Genomic DNA, 23,343 nt, shown 5'->3' on the forward strand with positions numbered 1-23,343 from the left:
TAAAGGAGTTTCCAAGGTGCATTCAAGTAATTTCAAGCTTCCTATCATCAAAATCTCATCCCACAACCCACTTGAATCTTGAAGGTATAACCTTTACTCATAAAACGTGCCCTGAAGTAATTTCAACCATTCAAGCGGAACCTTTACTCATGCAGACTCAAGCGAAATATGATCTGGTGATTTCGCTTGAAATTGCCATGAACACTTTCAAGCGAAATCAGCTTGAATCACACCAAACTTTAGAATTTCCTCGTAAAACGTGTCCTGAAGTAATCTATCTATTCTAAGACTTGATACAAGACGAAGTCGACAGATGTATGCACTAACAGACTCCCCCTCAGATGTTGACGAGTCGTACGTGTCGAGTCTTCGCATCTTCAGTCTTGATCAGTCTCTAGGCTTCACTCTTTCAGTCAGCATCAACAGACTTCCCCTAACAATGTGCTGGCATTCCTTAAGTTCATCAGCATCATCTGCTTCAGGATCGTCGTCTGGCTTTCACAGGTTCAAGATCGTTTCCTGGCTCAACCTTTGTCCACTGAGTCTTCAGGTATCGGAACCTGGCTCTTTAAACATAAGCTTTTCAGGATCAATCAACCTGGCTTTCCATGTCCAAACACTTCTTTGATGCTGTTCCAAGATCGTAACCTAGCTCTTCTCCTGCTCAGGTTATCTGCACAATCTCTACCTCAAAGTAAGTTTTACACTTTAATTACAAAAACACATGCACTAACTCAAACTCTCCCTCAAATCAAACAGATTTCTGATGAACCACATGTAAATTTGTTTAAAAACACATTCATTTAAGAACAAACTCCCCCTTACAAATTGGTCATCATGTTTAGCACTTGGAACTTTGAAAATCAGCAATCCAACACCAGTTGTCGAAAATCTTTTTGTATTTTTCAAAAATTTATGCTAAAACACACCTAAAATCTTTCTGGATTTTTATATATGAAATGCAATAAAGATATATTTACAGACACTATTTTTGTGAGTTTGTGTAAGAGGATCATATCAGTTTTTGAGACAAATCACTAACACCGTTAAGCTTGATTTCATTTTAAGTTCTAAACAATTCACCTAGATTGTCAGTATATTGGTCCACTTAAATTTTCACACAAAGTTCAACTGATCCGAGATACGATATTAATGTTTTAAAAACTTAAACTTATTCGTGTGTCCCATTACTTGAATATACTCCCGTATCCAGATCCCAATATTCAGTCTTACAGGTGAGTATACCACAGATGATATCTGTAAAGGGGTTAGGTGCGAAACCATGAGAGCTCAGGTCAGAACTTTCGTTCAGTAGAGAGATGACGGTTCGACTTTTGGTGTGTCCCCTTTAGAGGATCTTTTGTTTCAACAGCAATGACTATCAATTTTATTGTTTCATCAAATTGCTGAGGGCGGCGCTTTTTCAAGCATTTGCGGAAAGTATTATACGGGGACTAGGTCAGAATTTCCATTCAGCAGAAGCCCCGGGATAATACCCCAGATATCACTGAGTATGTAACACCCCCAAAATACCACCTGCGGGAACCCCCGCGAGGCGTGTTACACATCAGAGTCTGAGCCACCAATCACATTGAACCAATAGAAAATACTTAATAAAACATGTTATCAATTCAATAATGTTGAGTAGCGGAAGCATATAGTAAATTGTTTAGTAATCATTTCAGAATAAATCAAAACCAATGTGTCAATACGAGTAATCCAAAAGCTTCGATCCATGACAACTCCAGCACTTCCAGACAGCAAGTCCACGCTCCAAAGTTAACGACCTACAAGCATGCAACAAGTGTGTCAGACTACGCTGGTGAGTTCAAGGTTTGTTACGCGCTGAGTTACCAGATATGTGTTTATGCGATTCAATGATATGTTACGATGTTGCTCAAGTTAGATTACCCTAGGGACTACGCCCTTACGTAACCGAGGAGTGTGCCTCTTAGCAACCCACTATGTTGTCTGGTTAGTTACCCTAGGGGAACCGCCCTTACGTAACCGAGGAGTGTGCCTCTGAACAACCATAGTGAAACCCAGATAATTAGTTCACCCCCGTCCTTACGGCCCGGTGTGAGGTTTCCCACCTAATAGCGCTATCAACTAATTACCCCCATTGCCCTCCAGGCAATAACCAAAACCGATTAAGTTGTTTACCCAATGTTTCCCGTCCAATGTTTACCAGTTGTCCCAAACCACCGGGACGCATGCTTGAGAAAATGCAATGAACTCACCTGGGGTTGCTCGGTATGATACACAGAGAGTACAGGTAGCAAGTAAAAAGGTCAACTACGTCCTATCACGGTTTTTATACAAGTCAGGTTCGTATATAGCACGTATGTTCTACATGTATTGTATCAAGTATGATCATGGCAATACACGTACACGTATCAGCAATCCAATAACCAACAAGTAAACAAATCCAAGTGTCCGACCCAAACATAACCCGGCCCAACAACAATACTAGCCCAATAACCCAATTGTGTGCACGTGTACAAGGTCTCGAGTCGTAACCAGCGATCTCGAGTCACAACCAGCGATCTCGAGTCGCAACGAGGGGTTTCGAGTCGCAACTGTGGTTTACGAGTCGTAACAGGAGGTTTCGGCTTGACAAGGTCTGGTTACGAGTCGCAACGGGACTCGCAACCTCGGTCTCGGCTTGTCATGATCTGGTTACGAGTCGCAACGGGACTCGCAACCTCGGTTTCGACTAATGCTGTTATGGTCTCGAGTCGAGACTGTGGTTTCCCGACTCGCAACCTGGGTCGCAACCATGCGTGTAACAGTTTCCATAATTCTTAGCAACAATCATTCCGTAATATCAGCAAACAATTTAGGCAGTTTCGGATTTCAGATCAAACACAGAAATTAATCAGTTTCATGCTATCAACAGATCATATTCAAATCAATTCGAGCATTACGTTTCACTATATACACGCTTTTAATCACCATGATAATTCCAGCAACAGTCTAACATCGTGCAACTCTGATACATGAATTCATCCAAACACTTAATCCTAATCTGATTAAATACATATGAGTTCATCGCATCATAATAATCAGTTATACCATATAACATCAATGAATGCTGTTTAATCTCACGCAACCCTAAACTGCCGATTATCAACATGTTCGGTTTCTATGAAAGATTTATACATCACCCTACAACATGCCTTGATCTCTTACATATCATTACGATACAACACATCACACACATACCAACCGAATTACTACCAACCCTAACCGAATCATGTAGTCCGATTATTAACAACATCACGTATAATACTAGCCATACATGAGACACTTACCGAATTGTAGGATCCGAATTGTAGGATGAACAAGAAAGGTCTCGGCCGGTTCTAAGAGGAGACGAGAGAGAGAGAATGAGAGCTCTTAGGGTTTGTGAACTTGTGTTTTGTGATAATTGAGAATACCAATCCCCAACTAGGGAAATTTACACGGTCAAGAGGAGTGGGCCGAGCCCAACTCGGTTGCCCCATGGTGTATGGTGACCGATTACAAGGTGTGGCCCAAAAGGGGTTGTGCGGTCCGGTTTTTACATACATACATACGTTACACATAACATATAGCACAATGCACATAATAACATAACATTCAAATAAATTAAAGCTCGTAAAATCATAACATGTTCACATACGGTTCACAAAGAATACGACCCACATGGCCTTATGTGGTTAATCCATGTTGTGCGGTTTTTGCGCGGTTTTAGTTCGAATAACATACGTATAAGCATTTAGTTCGTAACATACAATAAAACACATATCGCGTAATCATGCATTCATTTAATTAAAGTAGTTCACGTAGGCATATAGCGTTACAGAAAGTAGGTTCGAATTGCGAGTTGTCACAGTATCCCCAACTAAAAAGAAATTTCGTCCCGAAATTTGGTACTCACTCATTGAGAAAGCTAGATAAGTTAAAGCTAGGTAAGTTATATCGTTTGCTGGTTTTCCTGGGGTGTCACATCCTCCCCATCTTGAAAGAAATTTCGTCCCGAAATTCACCAGTGATATCAAGAGTTGGTTCAATCCCTTGAACAATTGAGAACATTGAAGTTTTAACATATCCTTCCGTTCCTATGTGAACTTCAGTCCATGTATTGAAGTTTAACAAGCCCTCACGATTGTCATATGACTCATGCTAGCGAATCTTGACTTCCTAGCTCATGTTTTCGATAGATTCCCTGATATATACAACTGATCCGATGACCTCAAATTCCGGTAAGGGTATTACCAGGGTTTCATCAGGCAACCACTGCCTTAAACCTAAGGCATACATGCCATCACGATAGTTATCCCGTTTCATCAATTAGCCTGAGTTTGCGAGCCAAGTCACCGTTTGTTCCAGTAATCCGAATGTCTCACGCGTCGTAAAGTAAGCTTGCCATGTTTCCTATAGCATACCGCACCCCCCCAGGGTGGTGCTTTCGATTATGATACGTTTACCTGCAACAAACTCCTAGTGTTTCCTAAGCTAATCAGCTTTCCTAGCGCTCCTGCGCTGCCATCAAACAATTTCCGATCTAAGCAATGTTCGAGAGTTTTGAGCTCAGATCCTGGACCTGTGATTACGTTGTCAACTACATTAGTCCAACCAGGAGATTAGAGTTACTGTCCAGGTTATGCCTCAGCATGGGCTGTATGCATACTGTCATGGTGCAGCTGCATTGGAGGTTCTCCCCAAGATAAGTGTCCTTCCCAAACGTTTACTAAAGTCAGTTATGCACATTCTTACAACATGCCTTCGTGTGCTCAGATGGTTCGTCACTTTGTTTGATTGCCCTCATGCCTATAATCCGTCTCTTCCAGAGAAATTCTTCACAAGCTGAGAAGACCCATCAGTTCCCTTGACTGCAAGGGGGTGTGCTGATCACATTCAGCGACCAACGATTGTTAATGTTCGTGTTTCCGTCTCGAGTTATGAATAGACTAGTGACAGTATTCGTAGCAGTCTGCTCCCATCTTCCACATAGGTGTTGCCAGTTTCTTATACTTCGCCTTGACTTTTCCCAGAGTCAAGAGTCATACCCATACATTGTTAGACGGGTTTTCATGCCCAAACGTTAGTACAAGATTTACATGTCCAAACATCTTTCATAAAAAAAATCCAATTGAATAGAGTTTTCGAAGCCGGTGTGTTGTGCTAACTACAACTTCCCTACCGTTGCTGTGAAATGAGATTTATAGTCGTTCTATGAGTTGATGAATTTCGTGCATTTCACCAAGGTTGCTCTTCCATGCCCCGCATGGACTCAACTTGAAAATTCTCTCCCATTAGTTCCCTAGTTTGTACAGAACGAGTTGGGTCAGGTGGGTCGGAGTCGATGGCGAGCTGCAAAGTCCGTACATGTTCAAGTTCCACAGTCGTGATCCACCCAGATGTTCCATCCAACGATGCTATTTACTGAATTAGCTCTTTCAGAGTACACGGAAGGCCCTTGTGATCGGTCTAGGTAACGCATTTGGTACCGTCCAAGTAATACCTCCGTGTAACTCCCAAGACCACGGTTTCCACCACCAGTTGTGTGTCGTGCAGTTCTTCTTTGTAATATCATTACGTAAGTCGTTTTTCTCTCGTGTTGCGTCGGCGTGTAACGGGGACTCCGATCCAAACCATGGTGATGCACCACTTACTGAATTAGAGTTCGAAAGCTGAAGAGACGTCCTCATGTTCTGTCTTTCGCGAACACGGCACCCCACTGTGCTAAAGGGATCTAAGCTATGCAACCCTCGAAATTCCTGTGATAAATCAAGCGGAACCAAGAAATCGTTGCATCCTCGAAGGACTTTTAGTGTCGATCAGTTTCCCAAGAAAGCGGCTGTTAGCGTGATTCACGTGCATCCCCATTTTGTTGATTACATTACCCAAAAGGTACCTCTCGAATTCAGAAGCTACATTTATCAAGACTTCGCGTGATGTGGCTCCTCCATCAGGACCTCCCAAATAGAATAAAGGTTGTCCATGTTGTTGCTTTCCCCCCTGAAAGGGTTCAAAATGTCACCCAATAGCATGGTCGGTTCACCTGATCTATGAGGCTGCTGGTGTGATGATCGCTCTAAAGGTCTTGGAGTGCAAAGTTGTATGGCCGAATTGCGTCTGGTAAGCTTCTTTAAGAACTTACTCCCCTTGGGTTTCCATCTGATAATAATGCACTCGTAAGTTAATCCTTGAATGAAAGCTCGTCTCTTGTAACTGGTCGATCGGTTTTCGATACGTGGCCGCGGCAAACGGTTCTCAACCGTCGTCTCGATGGGTGCTCGATAATTGGTACGTACACACAAAAAGGCTTATCTTCACGGATATAACTGGGGCTTCCCAAAGTGAGAATTAGGTCCGACAAAACCCATGTTCAACAGTTCTCGCAGTAGATTTTACAGTTCTTGCAACCCTCCTGGTGTAAGGCGGTAAGAGTATGAGTATTCGGAGCTCCCTGTAATCGTGAGATCACTGAGTTTCTGACTAATAGTTATGGTGGTAGACCTGAAAGCTCCTCCAATTGCACTTTGAGATGAGTCACAACAATCGGTGGATCCTCGATCCTATCTTACTTAGTCTGATCATTAGGTATAGTTGCTAATACAGTGAGGTCCTCCCTCCATAGGTGCTTTCGAGGCTGTCATTACTGACATGATGCTAATCTTTCCACCACTCTGGTACTTTAGAGCATATAGTGACGCTAAATTTCTTCTCACAGGGTACGTCTGGGCGATATATCCTGATAACCCACCAACACTAGCTACTGCGTCGTAACTACCAAGGATAGTAGAGGTAACACCGGTGTCGAATGGCTGTCCCCAGCAATATCGAGTTTGCATCCCAACTAACATATGCGGTTTCCGCTGATCTGCCATCAGCCGGTTTCACAACAGGTTTGGTTTCAAGAAGCATCAGGGTTAAACGGAATTGAGCCGAAGCGATTTGCTATCCATCCAAACTACCATGTTGTTATCGTCCTGTCGTCGCCCACGTCAATCCTAAATACCCTTTCGCGAGCGCCACTGCCGGTGTCATTGTTACAATCACACGGGTTTCTACCATACTGTCATTGCTCCCTTGGTTGTCGTCGTCTTGAATTGTTAACTGTCATTACATGTCGTAGGCACCTTCATTTCCATACTGTAAGCTACTATTACAAGTACCTTGATGTCACGATAGTTGTTGCCTCTAATGTTGTTGCTCAAAACAGGACTCTACAATCCTTCACCAACGACGTCCATCTCTTCATATTTCGTGCTAAGTTCCAGGGTGCTACGCGTTGTGTTGGAAGTTACACGGTCCACATCCTGCTCGATTGTCATCGTTTACGTTTCGATTGATTCATAAAAGTTGGCTCCCATAAGTTGCCGACTAGAATTAAGGGTTCGTTTGGAGTCAAATCGTTGATGTTCAGTGTCAATAATTGGAGTCGTTCAATTGCTGAAGTCGGTTGGGTACTAAACTTACCCCTATACCCATCGTTCTTACAAGTTGGCTGGGTAAAACACGGTAGGTTTCCAGAGTGTTGCAGGTGTGACCGCCCTTCAGGGTCTGAGATGTGAGTATATTGAGTTCCAACAATAAAGAGGAGTGAGGGGAAAGAAAAGGGGTATACACCAATCATGGACGCTGCAACATCCACTCAGGGACGTTCGTATAAGCACTTAGCATCCTACTTAGTTCGCTAGGCGTTCAAAGGGACGTTCAAGTAATACTCGATAACATTGCGATTCAAAAGGATTCAGAGAGAGGTGATAAAGTCACATTTGAGTAGGAGACGATCACTGTTATGACTCCTATTAGTTTGTTACGTTTCACACTGATCAATTAACAGAGCGGAACCCCTTCTTCACTTGTTAGGCCTCACTGGGACTCGCATGCACCCCACATTATTATTATGTGTGCACCCACAATAATATTGCGATTTGCATGTTCATCTCAGCTCCTCCTAACTCATGTCGAATGGTTCCCCCAACTCAATTTAGCAAACAAAAAGCATAACATAAGTCACAATTGTCTAGGGAATTACCACCCTGTCAGTCATATAATCATGTGCAAGGGATACGTAAGTTCATACTAACGTGTTTAACGTGCACCGTCATGCAATATCATATGTGAGTGTCCACTAGTTACATAGTACAATGAGTATACGAAAGACGAACCTTGCAATCTGGAGCTGAGTGTCATGATCGATTTTCGAAGGTGTTTGGTTATAGTCTGGTTTTACAAAAACGTTTTAAAACCTAGTTCACTATAACCAGTGGCTCTGATACCAAACTGTAACACCCCCAAAATACCACCTGCGGGAACCCCCGCGAGGCGTGTTACACATCAGAGTCTGAGACATCAATCACATTGAACCAATAGAAAATACTTAATAAAACATGTTATCAATTCAATAATGTTGAGTAGCGGAAGCATATAGTAAATTGTTTAGTAATCATTTCAGAATAAATCAAAACCAATGTGTCAATACGAGTAATCCAAAAGCTTCGATCCATGACAACTCCAGCACTTCCAGACAGCAAGTCCACGCTCCAAAGTTAACGACCTACAAGCATGCAACAAGTGTGTCAGACTACGCTGGTGAGTTCAAGGTTTGTTACGCGCTGAGTTACCAGATATGTGTTAATGCGATTCAATGATATGTTACGATGTTGCTCAAGTTAGATTACCCTAGGGACTACGCCCTTACGTAACCGAGGAGTGTGCCTCTTAGCAACCCACTATGTTGTCCGGTTAGTTACCCTAGGGGAACCGCCCTTACGTAACCGAGGAGTGTGCCTCTGAACAACCATAGTGAAACCCAGATAATTAGTTCACCCCCGTCCTTACGGCCCGGTGTGAGGTTTCCCACCTAATAGCGCTATCAACTAATTACCCCCATTGCCCTCCAGGCAATAACCAAAACCGATTAAGTTGTTTACCCAATGTTTCCCGTCCAATGTTTACCAGTTGTCCCAAACCACCGGGACGCATGCTTGAGAAAATGCAATGAACTCACCTGGGGTTGCTCGGTATGATACACAGAGAGTACAGGTAGCAAGTAAAAAGGTCAACCACGTCCTATCACGGTTTTTATACAAGTCAGGTTCGTATATAGCACGTATGTTCTACACGTATTGTATCAAGTATGATCATGGCAATACACGTACACGTATCAGCAATCCAATAACCAACAAGTAAACAAATCCAAGTGTCCGGCCCAAACATAACCCGGCCCAACAACAATACTAGCCCAATAACCCAATTGTGTGCACGTGTACAAGGTCTCGAGTCGTAACCAGCGATCTCGAGTCGCAACCAGCGATCTCGAGTCGCAACGAGGGGTTTCGAGTCGCAACTGTGTTTTACGAGTCGTAACAGGAGGTTTCGGCTTGACAAGGTCTGGTTACGAGTCGCAACGGGACTCGCAACCTCGGTCTCGGCTTGTCATGATCTGGTTACGAGTCGCAACGGGACTCGCAACCTCGGTTTCGACTAATGCTGTTATGGTCTCGAGTCGAGACTGTGGTTTCCCGACTCGCAACCTGGGTCGCAACCATGCGTGTAACAGTTTCCATAATTCTTAGCAACAATCATTCCGTAATATCAGCAAACAATTTAGGCAGTTTCGGATTTCAGATCAAACACAGAAATTAATCAGTTTCATGCTATCAACAGATCATATTCAAATCAATTCGAGCATTATGTTTCACTATATACACGCTTTTAATCACCATGATAATTCCAGCAACAGTCTAACATCGTGCAACTCTGATACATGAATTCATCCATACACTTAATCCTAATCTGATTAAATACATATGAGTTCATCGCATCATAATAATCAGTTATACCATATAACATCAATGAATGCTGTTTAATCTCACGCAACCCTAAACTGCCGATTATCAACATGTTCGATTTCTATGAAAGATTTATACATCACCCTACAACATGCCTTGATCTCTTACATATCATTACGATACAACACATCACACACATACCAACCGAATTACTACCAACCCTAACCGAATCATGTAGTCCGATTATTAACAACATCACGTATAATACTAGCCATACATGAGACACTTACCGAATTGTAGGATCCAAATTGTAGGATGAACAAGAAAGGTCTCGGCCGGTTCTAAGAGGAGACGAGAGAGAGAGAATGAGAGCTCTTAGGGTTTGTGAACTTGTGTTTTGTGATAATTGAGAATACCAATCCCCAACTAGGGAAATTTACACGGTCAAGAGGAGTGGGCCGAGCCCAACTCGGTTGCCCCATGGTGTATGGTGACCGATTACAAGGTGTGGCCCAAAAGGGGTTGTGCGGTCCAGTTATTACATACATACATACGTTACACATAACATATAGCACAATGCACATAATAACATAACATTCAAATAAATTAAAGCTCGTAAAATCATAACATGTTCACATACGGTTCACAAAGAATACGGCCCACATGGCCTTATGTGGTTAATCCATGTTGTGCGGTTTTTGCGCGGTTTTAGTTCGAATAAAATACGTATAAGCATTTAGTTCGTAACATACAATAAAACACATATCGCGTAATCATGCATTCATTTAATTAAAGTAGTTCACGTAGGCATATAGCGTTACAGAAAGTAGGTTCGAATTGCGAGTTGTCACAGAGTATAAAGACCTAATATCTCAGAAAAAGGGATCTTTCAAACAAGATTTCAGGGGTTACCTATATATCCAAGAAGTTGTTACCCACAAAATAAGCAAGTTTGAAATTTTAGGTTTATATCTCGTCACAATTTACTAAATGTGTAAAAACCTACTGGCACATCATCAGTGAGATTGTTTATCACATTTTAACTTTCCATTTCTTTATCGTGTTGTGACAGTCCACTGATGTACAATCATTTCCTCTTTTATACAACAAAACTCATTTTTGATTTTATCATGTTTTTGGATTTTCAAATTTTCTAATGTTTTTGGATTTTTTGAAATTTTCTACTCCCCCTAAAATGCAAACACATTAAAGAATATTGAAAACAAACTGTACAGAAACATGACAACTTGATATCGAATCACTTCAATTCGCCATCCACTATGCATAAACAATCAGAACTCCCTATTTCAACAAACTATTTTCTCATTAAGATTTCAAAACATTTAAGTTTGTTTTAATCAAAATGATTTTTCCGGAAAATAAGTTTGTTTTTACCACTTGTTAGGGACTGGTTCATCATCTTGTTCAATTTTAATCACATATAGAAAATCAAGTACAACCTAATGTCCCTGATTTACCACTTGCAAGTATACAACCTTTGTACCACTCGTAAAAACATACAATTACCTGTATCTTAGTGTAAGAATAAAACCATCGACACTAGATCATTTTACCAACCAGGATGCCGATTCCTGCTTCGCACTTACCAACCTGGAAGCTCCGACATAGTCAGATGTTCACGGGAAAAGAATTTCCACCCAAGTCTGACCAACCTTGGGTGTTTTTAGCTCTTTAAGCTCTTGTTCAGTTGGGTTAAAAGTCGCCTTTTTAGTTGCGTAAAAATCTTTAACCCCTTTTACCTTCCCATCAAGCATTTTCCCAAAAATTTTCTTAACATTCCCATTGAATGTTTTCTCGACATCAACCTCGTTCTTCTCGGAGTAAAATTGATCCGAGATTTCAAACTTACCAACTTTCTGTTTAATCTTCTCAAAATTTAGTGATGGAAATTTATCATCATTCACTAAAGATACAGAATTTTCTTCCCTTTTAACCTCAATTTGTGGCTCTACTGGCTTTGTGGAACCAGTTTCATCACTGACTTTCTCATCACACTTCTTAACAACCCACACTTGGTTGTTCTTTGCTTTCCTTTTGTAAAAATTCTTTTTAGAACATTCACCAACCTCATAAGTTGAATTTTCAAAAATTTTGAATTTTTCGGTTGGTGGTTCAATATCAACAACTTTCTCTTTCAGTTTTTCAGAAACTCCCTGTTTTGTCTTATCATTTTTCGGACAGTTCCATGCAATGTGACCGGCTTCATTGCATTTGAAACAGGTTCGAGTTTCTTTCGGATGAAACACTCCAGTGCCTTTTCCTTTCTTTTCAGCAAGAAACTCCTGGTTAGATTGTTTCCAGAACGGTTTCTTCTGTTTATCTTCTGCACTACCACCTGAAACAAATTATGTTTTTGTTTTAGAATTTTTCTCATTTTTATAGTTCTCTGGTGGAATAAAACCAAGACCTTTCTTTTTGTAGCTACCATTATGATTTGGTTTCTTTTGAAAACCAGAACCAGAATTGTAACCCTTTTTCTTGTTTAATCGCTATTGAACTCTTGAAGTGTATTTTTTAAATTTTTCAAGATTTTTCAAAACTTTCAATTCAGGAATATTAATTTCTATTAGTTTGAAAGTCTTGTTAATCATTTCCGTTTTAACACTTCTTATAGGAAACTCTTTGTTATAATATAATTTGTCAGAATCATTCAAAGTATAAACTACTTCAAATGTTTCATCATTCAAATTCGATTTGGATAGCAAAAACTCTTTACTGTAAACCCGTTTAACCGATGATTTTTGACTGTTGACTGACGAACTTGACCCTCCAGACTCAGACTTTGACTCAGACTCCTCATCAGTATCCAACACCTGATCGACCACCTTTTTGATTAACTCAGACTCATGATCAGTGTCAGACAAGGTAAACGTGACATCAATGTTTTCTGGTAATTCATCAGTTGTATTGGTTTTTAACTTTATATTGACTTCTTTTTCGACTTGCTCCTCATTTGGTTTCCTAGGAGAATAGCCTTCCCAGATCGGAGGTGGACACTTGTTATAGCTAACAGTCGGTTTCTTACCAGTATCGTTCTTCTTTGGCTTGTCATCTTTGAATGCTTCAAAACCTGCAACAGTTGGATAAATTCGATCAATAAGATAATCAGAACTAGAATAACTCTGCAATAAACGTCTGATTCTCTCATTCTCAATTTTCTCGGTTTCCAACTCTTGCTTCTATTTAGCACTTTCTTCGATGTAGAAATTAATAGCTTTTTGCTTTGTCATCATAACGGCATTCATCATTGTTAATGCTTGTTCTCTTTCAGAGTTTGTCTTTTGAAGACCAGTTACAGTTCGGTTCAAAATGTCATAAGATTCCTTCACGTAGTTGAGATTGAACAACAATTGATCTTTCATCTTTTCAAGCTCAGCCAGTTTTTCATCTTTGGCTGCACAATCTCTGCAAGATTCAAGACACTTTGAGCATGGCTTGATGACTTCCACTATCTTTTCAACTTCGACAATCTTCTCAACTTCAATGATTTTCTCCACTTCAACCACCTTTACTGCTTTAGTCACCTTCTCAACTTCATCATCTTCAACCATCTTTTCTGTTTCATCAACCTCCTCAGCAGCAACCTTAACTTCTTCATTTCGAACAATCTCATCTTTTTCAGCAACACTTTCAGTCTTCATTTTCTTTTGTTCTTTTGCAGCTTGTTTCTCTTTCAGCTTCTCTAAGCGATCTGCAAAATAAAAATGAAAACTTCCAGGAGATAGATGAGATTTTGCAACATTAATATGTCGTTCTTCTTCATCATCACTGCTGTCGTCAGTTGGTGATTGATCAAATTCGATTGACTTTTCAGAATTCTCATCTGAAGAACCAGAAACAGATGGTGTTTGATCAAAAATAACTTCCTTTTCTGAACTTGCATCACTTTGTGAACTTTCATCTGTACTTTGTGAGCTTTCATCAGATACAACAGACTCTTCCTTCACATTCTTCACAGTTTCACCAATAGATTTCATCCATGTGGAAAACATATCTGGTTCGTTTACAATCTTAGCGATAAACGCTTTGAATTCTCCTTTTTCATCTACAAACATATCCCAGCTAAAGCCTTCAGGTAATCTTTCGTCATCCTGATTGACTAAGCATACTTTGCTTTCAGGTGATATGTATTTGTTCCAGTTAAAATCTACCAATCATGCTCTCTTTGAATCCTCGATCACTTTTCTACCATGAGCCACCTGTGGTTCTTGGTGTTGTTGTTGACCAACTTGCTGATATATGGCTTTCCGGTAGTAGTCATCTTTTTCGTATGGATTCTTTTCATCACTTGCCTCTCTGTTCTTGCATTCTCTCTTGAAATGACATTTCTCCCTGCATCGAAAACAAGTAACTTTAGATTTATCAAAACCTAAAGTAGAAACATGTGCATCAAGAAAGTCATTTCTCCCAGTAATCATCTTGAACTTTTCTGCTCGTCTAAGGACACTAGCTAAACACCACTTGATGTCCATGAGCTCCATCTCTTCGGCGTCTATCTGATCGTAATCCTCCTTTGTTAGCATAGGATTCCCGATCCGCCCTGCAACCAAACGTTCATAAGATAGAAGCACGGAACCAAGTAAAGCCATATGATCTTTTGCAACCTCTTCAGAAAAACTTTGACCATCAGGGAGATTTAGAGCAATGTTGCATTGGATCACACAACCATTTCCCGTTTTTGTGCTTTGTGAATGAAAACTTGATGTTGTATCTTTTGGATTAACACTCGGGTATGAAGAGAAACCACTGCTTTTGGTTGAACTCTGATCAACTTTTTCCGTTGAATCCCCAGCACTAAACGCAGTTTGTATTTTCGGGCTTCTTTCAATTTCTGGAACACTGCCTATGTAGTACATTTTCACATCCGGTTGACCACTTAGACTATTCATCCTTGCACTCTTCTGCTGTTCCAGATCCTGACCCTCAATCTTCTCAATAAACTGAGAATTAGTTAACCCATCATATACCCCAGTATTCTTCAGAATCATCAAGTAGGTACCCCATTCCTTTTGAGGTAAAGCATCAGCTAGTTTGTCGTCCCACTCTTCACGATCTTTAGTTATGCTCAACATTGACATGGATCGCACTAAGTGGAAATATCGTTCAATTAGCTTCTTTGTATCTTCCCCGGGCAAACTAGTGAATAGATCAAATTCCTTCTTAAGCAGTGCCTTCTTGCTTTTAATCACGTGTTCACTACCTTCAAACTTGACTTTAAGTGCATCCCAGATCGATTTTGAAGTTTTATCATGTTGGAGTAACACAAAGATGCCTTCTTTGATGGCTTGTTGAAGCAAACTTATCATCATCTTTTCAGCACGATACATTTCCCGTTCTTGGTCAGTAAACTCCGAGAGTTCTTTGATAACTTGGAGATCAGTACATGGTAAGACATATTTCTTCAGAATACATTCCCATGATCTAAGATGATTAGCTTGTACCCAGTTTTCGAAATGATCTTTCCATCCGTAATATTCCTCAATGCTCATTAGCTTCGGGGGTTTTTGAGTAGTTCCTGTCTCGTTTTCCAAATTCATGGCTTGAGCAATGACAACCGGAGTAGACAGAGTAGCAAAGGCGTTGTAGAACTCGTTATCCATGTTTCAATAGCACGTATTTCAAAAATTTGTATTTCAAGCGAAATAACTCAGCAATCAGATTCAAGCGGAATAGTAATCTTTCTTTTCAAGCAAAATACCTGAAACAATGAACTTCAAGCGAAATCAAGGTTTACAATTTCAAGCGAAATAGCAAGACAACACGATAATCCTGATTCCGCCTGAACTTTAAGCGGAATAAAGAAAATTTGGAGCGGAATCAGTTTTTGAACAAAAACACTGATTTCGCTTGAAATACTTTCAAGCGGAATAATGCAATTGAAGCGGAATCAACACTTTGAAGCGAAATACCAGATTTCGCTTGAAAAGTTCAAGTGAGATAATCAGACTCGAGCGGAATCACCATATATTCCGTTCAAGCGGAATCAGTTCGAACATCAATTTTACCCAGTTTTAGTCCGAATTTTAACGTATAACTTTCAAGGGTTTGTTAGTTTGTAGTTTTAAACAGTCCATGAAAATTTGAACAGATTTTAACCATGAAATCTTAAAATTTTGAAAGAAAGTGTAGAAAAACAGAGATTATCCAGCTAAATCGTATAGAACTCCTCCTCCTGAGCTCTGATACCACTTATAGGATCGTTTTGTGACCCGAACGAGTCGTTCAGAGGAGTTTGAAACAGTTTCAGGTGCGGAAAACAAGAAACTGAGTTCGAAACAGCTTGCAATACTCTTTAAACACTTGTTGTATTGATTTTACACTGATTACATCCAAATCTCACACCGGCAGCACCTCGGTATGGAAATTCACAATCGATACATTTGATTCCGCTCGGACTACTATATATAGGCTGCTTGATTCCGCTTGAACATATGAATGATCAGTTCAAGCGAAATCAGCATCAACCATTCAAGCAGAACCTTTACTCATGCAAACTCAAGCGAAATATGATCTAGTGATTTCGCTTGAAATTGCCATGAACACTTTCAAGCGAAATCAGCTTGAATCACACCAAACTTTACAATTTCCTCGTAAAACGTGCCCTGAACTAATCTAACTATTCTAAGACTCGATACAAGACGAAGTCGACAGATGTATGCACTAACACAGACAAACTGAGGTCAATTCAGCAATGTATGTACTTTAAAGTGTCGATTTGATTGATTAGAATGACTTTTACAGCGTGACGACACTTCGGCAGCACTTCGTTGCAAACCGGAACAACTATTATGTGATTTCGCTTGGACACCCCTATTTATAGGGCTCTTGATTCCGCTTGAACATGATCATTGCATTTCAAGCGGAATTAACATGTTTATCTCAAGCGAAATCAGCAACTAAACTCATGCGGAATCAGAAAGATATGTGATTTCGCTTGAACATGGCCTAATGCCATTTCAAGCGAAATCAGCTCTAAACTCCACTATCTTGATTTTTGTGCCCTTATCCATCTAACTCTATACAAGACTCAATACAAGACGAAGACGACAGACGGATGCACCAACAAACTCCCCCTCGGATGTTGACGGAGTCTTCAGTGTCGAGTCTCTGAATCTTCAGTCTTTATCAGCCTTTGGGCTTCTTTTTGAAATATTTGACGCTGTAAGTATCCTCAATCTTTATCTTCTCTTCTCTTTCATCACCAACAAACTCCTTCCCTCGGATGTTGACTTCTTCTCTATTCATTTGCACTAACATACACTCCCCCTTGAGTGTTGAATCTTTAAATTCATCAGCAGCAACAATCTCAGGATCAGAACCTTGCTCTTTGTCATTCAAAATCCCCCTCTCAATCAGTTGGGATCGCAGTCTGGCTTTCACAGGTTCAAGATCGTTGCCTGACTCTAATCTGCACAGTCTCTACCACAAACATAAGTTTTATGATATTAAACTTTAACACACTCAGACACTTCTTGTAAAAATCACAAAATGATTTATCTTTTAAGTTCTGATGAACCACTTGCGGGAGCGTTTTCTTTACAAAAACTTCTGATGACCACTTGTAAAATATGTTTTAAACTCTCAAACATACTCTCCCAAACCAACTGTCGTCATGTTTAGCACCTGGAATTTTGAAAATCAGCTCTCCAACACCAGTTTTCGAAAATCTTTTTGAATTTTCCAAAATTTATGCTAAAACACACTAAAATCTTTTTGGGATTTTTTTTAACTATACAGAATGTAGTAAAGAAATATTTACAAACAATCTTTTTGTGAGTTTGTGCAAGAGGATCATATCAGTTTTTGAGCCAAATCACCAACACCGTTAAGCTTCATTTCATTTTAAGTTCTAAACAATTCACCTAGATTGTCAGTATATTGATCCACTTAAATTTTCACACAAAGTTCAACTGTTTCGAGATACGATATCAATGTCTTGAGAACTGAAACTTATTCGTGTGTCCCACTACTTGAATATACTCCCGTATCCAGATCCCAATATTCAGTCTTACAGGTGAGTATACCACAGATGATATCTGTAAAGGGGTTAGATGCGAAACCGTGAGAGCTCAGGTCAGAACTTTCGTTCAGCAGAGAGATGACGGCTCGACTTTTGGTGTGTCCCCTTTAGAGGATCTTTTCTTCAACAGCACATGATTATCAATTTTATTGTTTCATCATTTTTGCTGAGGGCGGTGCTATATTTCGAGCATTTGTAAAAAGTATTATACGGGGATTAGGTCAGAATTTCCATTCAGCAGAAGTCCTGGGATAATACCCCAGATATCACTGAGTATAAAGACCTAATATCTCAGAAAGAGGGACCTTTCAAACAAGATTTCGGGGGTTACACTTATATCCAGGAAATTGTTCCCCATGATATAAGCAAGTCTAAATTTTAGGTTTATATCTCGTTACAATCTACTAAATGTGTAAAAACCTACTGGCACATCCATAGTGAGATTGTTTATCACATTTTTGGCTTTACATTTCTTTAGCATGTTGTAATAGTCCACTGATGTACTATCATTTCCTCTTTTTGACAACAAAACTCATTTTTTATTTTACCATGTTTTTGGTTTTTTCAAATTTTCTAATGTTTTTGGATTTTCTGAAATTTTTACTCCCCCTAAAATGCAAACACATTTAAAGAAATCTGAAAAACAAACCGTACAGAAATTTGACAACTGTTGTATCAAGCTTCAAATCGCCATCCACTTGGCATAAACAATCAGAACCCCCCCTTTCAACAAACTATTTTCCTATTAAGATTTCAAAACACTTAAGTTTGTATTAATCAAAATGGTTTTTCCGGAAAATATGTTTAGTTGATTTTACCACTTGTAAGTATGGGGATGTGGTTCATCATATTGTCTTTTAATCAAATATGACTTGTAGGAAAATGCAAGTACAACTTAATGTCCTTGATTTACCATTTGCAAGTTATGCACAAACAAACCTCTGTACCACATGTACGACAACAATCAACTACAAAGAATGATGCCGATTCATGTTCCACTCTTACCAACCTGGCAACTCCGGCAAGTCAGGTTTTTCTATTCAAAGAAAATATCCACCCAAGCCTGACCAGCCTTGGGTGTAACCGAGTTATCAACCCTCGGTTTCTTACCTCCCGTCTTCTTCTCGTAGAACTCTTTAACCCCTTTGACTTTTCGGTCAATCATTTTTCCAAAAATATGTTTTACTTTGGGGTTAAAGGCCTTTTCGACATCAAAAACTTTTTGTCAGAATAAAATTGGTTTGAAATCTCAACTTTACCAATTTTCTTCTTAAAATTTTAAGCCCGAAGTGGTGGAAAATTTTCATCATCCACAGTCAGAACTAATTCTTCACCATTTACCTCAACCTGTGGCTTCTCTGATTTTATGGAATTATATTCATCACCGGAAGATAGCTCCTCTGATTTAGACCTATCGGAATCATCGCTAGTACCATCAACAGACTTCTTAACAACCCATTTCTGGTTGTTAGATTTAGATCTCTTTTTGTAAAACCTGTTTGAATATTCACCAATTTCAAAAATTGAGTTTTTGAATAATTTGGTTCTATCAATTGGTGGTTCAAACTCAACCACTTTTTCTTTCAGTTTACGAGATACTCCCTGTTTTGATTGTATTGCTTTAGAACAGTCTCTAGCAATATGACCAACAGAGTGGCATTGGAAACAAGTTCTCGTATCTTTCTTCTGAACAGCAAACTTCAACTCTTCTTGCTTCTTAGCAAGGAACTCTTTGTTTGACTGCCTCCAAAATTCTTTCTTTTCTTCTTCGTCTGCTGACGTTCCTGAAATAAATGTCATCTTTGATTTAAAATCACGAACATATTTTTCATTTTTCTGTTTTTCTGTTGGAGTAAAACCTAATCCTTTCTTTTTAAAATTACCGTTATGGTTTGGTTTCTTTTGAAAACCAGAACCAGAACTGTAACCCTTTTTCTTGTTTTCTCTTTGCTTAACTCTTGAAGTGTATTTTTTAGGTTTATCAGTAAGATTTAAATCTTTTATTTCAGAAATATTAATTTCTCTTAGTTTGAAAACCTTTTTGATCAATTCAGTTTTGACACCTCTTATTGGAAATTCCTCATCAGAATATAACTTTTCAGAATCATTCAAAGTGTAAACAACTTTGAATGTTTCATCATGCAAGTTAGATTTTGATAACAGGAATTCTTTATCATAAACTATTTTTCCCTGTTTTTCATTTTGACCCGGAGTGCTGGACTCAGACTTTGACTCCAATATTGACTCCGACTTTGACTCCTCAGTTTCATCGTTATCTAACACATGATCCACTACTTTCTTCATCAATTGAGATTGTTGATCAGTGTTAGACGATGTAAACGTGACATCAATACTTTCTGGCAAATTGACTGATGACTCCGACTCCCACTGTAAATTTGTAGCCTTTTTGACTCTTTCAGAATTTGGATTTCTGGGCAAATATCCATTTTCCAGCGGGGGTGGACACTTGTTGTAACTGATACTTTGTTTCTTACCAGAATTTTTCTTGTCAGTCTTCTTTTTAGTGTCATTCTTCTTCTCAGTCTTCTTCTTCTCTGGAGTCTTTTCTTCAGAAATTTTTCCAGCATTCTTTTCTTCAGTTACTTCATCCTCTTCAAATGCTTTCATGCCTTCAACAGTCGGATAAATCCTGTCAATTACATAAGAAGTACATGAGTAACTTTTCAACAAACGATTTACTCTTTCAGTTTCAATTCTTTGTAACTCAAGCTTTTGTTCCAAAGCAGCACACTTCTCGATATAGTTGTTCACAACTTTCTGTTTGATCATGAACGCTCCTTGAAGTGTCTTCATTGCTGTTGCCTGTTCTTCACTTGTATCATTATACATGTTCATGGCTTTGTTCAGCACATATAAGATTCCTTTAATCTGTTCATGTTATGAATCAACGAACTGTTTTGTTTCTTCATTGCTTCACAATTTTCACAAATTACTGGACTCTCCTTTGCAACAGCTTCTTCATTAATTTTTAACTTTAGAACTTCTTTCACTTTTCTTCTCACTACCGGTACTGTTTCATCGTCACTGCTCACTGGTGTCTTTACCTTTTTCTTTTTCTTCTTGGCTTTCTCATCTTCACTATCACTTTCTGCCATCATCTTCAAGGGATCCCTCACTTGTTTAGCATAATACTTAGTATCATCATCACTGTCTTCTTCAACTCTAGCAACAAAAGCTGTGTTTACTGGAGCTTTATTAGGATCATAGTCATCCCAATTGAAATTCTCCCAGCTAAACCCTTCAGGTAATTTTTCGTCATCTTGATCAATCACACATGCTTTACTATCAGCTGGTATATATTTATCCCAGTTGAATTCTGTTGATGGCTTCTTTTCATCTTGATTCACCATACAAGCTCTCTTTGAAGATTCTTCAATCACAACCCTTCCATGTGCTGTTTGTGCTGCTGCTGGGTTGGTTGTTGAGCAACTTGATGGTAGATGGCCTTCCGATAATAATCATTGTTGTTGTTGAAAGGATTTTGAGCTCCACTTGCTTCGCGATTCTTGCTCTCTCTCTTGACGTGTCCTTTTTCCCTGCAGCGAAAACAAGTGACTTTAGATTTGTCAAAACCCAAAGTAGAAACATTAGCCTCACGGAGATCATCTCTTCCTATGATCTGCTTGAATTTCTCAGCTCTCCTCAACACGCTAGCCAAACACCATTTTATATCCATTAGCTCCATCTCTTCAGCATCAATCTGGTCGTAATCTTCTTTAGTTAGCATAGGATTTCCGATTCGACCTGCAACAAAACTTCCATACGATTCCAAAACAGTTCCTAACAGAGACATGTGGCTCTTTGCAACTTCTTCAGTATAATCTTGATCATTCTCAAGATTCAGTACAATGTTGCATTGTAGCTTCCTACCACTCTTTGTCACTGTCAAATTTGGATCAAATGAAGGATAGGATGAGAAACTTGTTTTGCTGCTTGATCCTGTTGAAGAACTTCCGGATGAATTCTTTGCATTGAAAGCAGTTTCCACTTTTGGAGAAAAATTTGTGGTTTTATCATTCAACCCTGTTTTGTAGTAAAGCCCAATGTCTTGTTCACCATCGAAGTCTTTCATTCTGGAAATCTTTCTCTGTTCCATCTCACGAGCCTCAATCTTTTCATTGAATTTGCTAAGTGTCAAATTGTAGAAACCTTTCTTGTTTCTTAGCATCATAAGATATGTACCCCAAGTTTCGTGTGGCAACGCATCAGCCAGTTTCTCAATCAACTCTTCATTCTCTTTGTTGATATTAACTCTCTTCATGTTAACCAACAGATTGCAGTATCTTTCAATTATCTGCTTTGTACTTTCATTCTTCAAACCACGAAATAAATCAAACTCTTTTTTCAGAAGCGATTTCTTGTTTTTGATCATCTCTTGGCTTCCAACAAACTTAGACCGTAATGCTTTCCAAATCGAATATGCACTCCCAGTGTGTTGTAGTAAAACCATGATGTCTTCTTTCACAACTTATTGTAGCAAATTCAACATCATTTTCTCATTTTTATATTTCCTTTTATCATCAGCACTCATGTCCTTGATCGCAATCTCCTCTTCATCGTCACTTGTTGGTCTCACGTATTTCATCTCAATACATTCCCAAGCATCTAAATAGTTTGCTTGTACCCAGTTTTCAAAACGACCTTCCCAACCTTTATACTCCTCAATGTTCATGAGTTTGGGAGGTTTTTGCATAGTTCCTGTTTCGTTTTACAGCATCATATTCTGTGCAAGAGTGATCGGGGTAACTGGAGTAGCGAATGCGTTATAAAATTCCTCGTCCATGTTTCGGATTTCAAGAAATTCACACAACTGTCTTTCAAGCGAAATAACCACCTTCAAACAACAACTGTTCAAGCGAGATCACTGAACACTTTGGAGCGGAATCACCACAATTTTTTCAAGCGAAATTAGCAGTGAAGTAGAAAAATGATTCAAGCGGAATCACAATGAACTTTCAAGCGGGATCTAGTTTTGAGCGGAATCGAGTCCAAAATTCAAGCGAAATCACGCTGATGTCATCATTCTATCGAGCGTTTTCAAGCGAAATTACCAAAAAGTCAAGTTTTAGATCAATTTTAGTCCTGAAACTTTCAAGGCTTTGTTAAAACATGATTGCGCACATTCTGTGTGAATTTTAGCCAATTGTAACTGTGAAAAATTTTGTATTTTGAAAAAGAAGGTGTAGAAATCAGAAAATGCAGCTGAATTGGTATGAACTCTTCTTCCTGAGCTCTGATACCACTTCTAGGATCGTATTCAAACCCGAACGAGTCAATCGGAAGAGATTTGCTCAGTTTGAACAGCAGAAACAGACAAACTAGGTCAATTCAGCAATGTATATACTTTAAACTGTCGATTTGATTGATTAGAATGACTTTTACAGCTTGACAACACTTCGGCAGCACTTCGTTGCAAACCGGAACGACTGTTATGTGATTTCGCTTGGACACCCCTGTTTATAGGGCTCTTGATTCCGCTTGAACATGATC

The sequence above is a fragment of the Helianthus annuus genome, chromosome 15 (genome assembly GCF_002127325.2).
Source record: "Helianthus annuus cultivar XRQ/B chromosome 15, HanXRQr2.0-SUNRISE, whole genome shotgun sequence".
Classification (NCBI taxonomy): Eukaryota; Viridiplantae; Streptophyta; class Magnoliopsida; order Asterales; family Asteraceae; genus Helianthus; species Helianthus annuus.